Here is a 1,658-nt window from a genome sequence, read left to right as displayed (position 1 = left end):
CCAGCCCAGGGATGGCACCACCCACAGCTTGCTCAGCTTGCCGCCTTATAGAATGCAGGACCACCAGCTCAGGGATGGCACCAACCACAGTAGGCTGGGCCCTCCCCATTTGATCACGAATTGAGAAAATGACCTACCACTGGATCTCATGAAGGCATTTCCTCAACTGAGGCTCCTTTCTCCGTGATGACTCCAGCTTGTGTCAAGTTGACACAAAACCAACCAGGACATACATACATACACACACATACATGCAGACAAACAGGTGGTGGTTTGAATGAGAATTGGCCCATAGTCTCATAAATTTGAATGCTTGGTCACCAGGGAGTGGCACAATTTAAAAAACAAAACAAAAAAATTAAGAGATTGGGAGGTGAGGCCTTGTTGGAGGAAGTGTGTCCTTGGGGATGGGTTTTGAGATTTTAAGGGCCAAAGCCAGGGCCAGTGTCCCTTCCTGCTGCCTTCCGATCTGGATGCAGAACTCTCAGCTACTATGTCTGCCTGGATGTTGCCATGTTCTCTACCATGAGGATAATAGACTAATCCTCTGACAATGTAAGTAACCCCAGTTAAGTGTTTTCTTTTTTAAGAGTACCATGATCATGCTGTCTCTCCACGGCAATAGAAACTCACACACATGCATAGCCAATGATGCTTTAAAGGTTGTGTCAGTCCTGACACATGCCTTACATCTCAACACTTGGGAGGCAAAAGCAAGTGGATCCTCTGAATTCAAAGCCACTCAGAGGTACACAGTGAGTGAGACCCTGTCTCAACACACATGAACATGCACATACACATGCACACACAAATGGGTACGAATATGTTGAAAATGACTAAGTTTACCACTAAGAGAGTAGGGGGATACCATGTTAGTGAGATTTTTGTTTTCTTGAATTTTTCTTTTTCCAAGTTTAGCAATTAATAAGAAAGCCTGTTTTAGGGCTGGGGTGAGGGCTTGGTGAAAATAATCACTTACTATGTAAGCCCCATGACGTAAGTCTGGATCCCTAGGACCCAGGAAGTGTTGGAAGCAGCAGCAGAGGGCCCGTAGGACCCACCTCAGACCCACAGGCAGTGCTCTGCTCTCATCTCTACTTGTGTTCCTGCATGTGGACTCAGACAGTTAAAAGCTGACTTAGACCCACAGCCTCTACACCACAAGTTTATTTTCTCTTTGGCTTTCTACGACAGTCTCATTTACACAGAAATGCATTTCAGAGTGTGTGTGTTCTTTCAGCAGTAAATTACCAGGGCTGTGATGCTCAGGGTAACAAAAACAATGCAGGCCTGAAAGTCTGAACTTGACCCTTGAAACCCATGGTAGAAGAAAAGAACCAACTCCCAAATGTTGTACTGTGCTCCCCACAGGCATGCACATGGATGTGCACACAGTGTAAGAACCTTGCCAGGTATGGTTGGTCGCATGTGCCTTTACTCAGGAGTCTATGAGGCAGGATAGCCACTAGTTCCAGGACAGCAAAGTGTGTCTAGGGAGGCCTTGTGTCAAAAAGCAAAAGAATTACAAACAAGAAACATTTGCTTGAAAACAGAAATATTGAGAACTTTTACATGATTTAATAATAACAATTAAAGATACAAAAATGTTTAGAGGATTCCAAAATTTAAATTTTTGTTTAAATACAAATTCATTTTAT

Source organism: Mastomys coucha, unplaced genomic scaffold (assembly GCF_008632895.1).
Source record: "Mastomys coucha isolate ucsf_1 unplaced genomic scaffold, UCSF_Mcou_1 pScaffold9, whole genome shotgun sequence".
Classification (NCBI taxonomy): Eukaryota; Metazoa; Chordata; class Mammalia; order Rodentia; family Muridae; genus Mastomys; species Mastomys coucha.
This window is presented reverse-complemented; position numbering follows the sequence as displayed.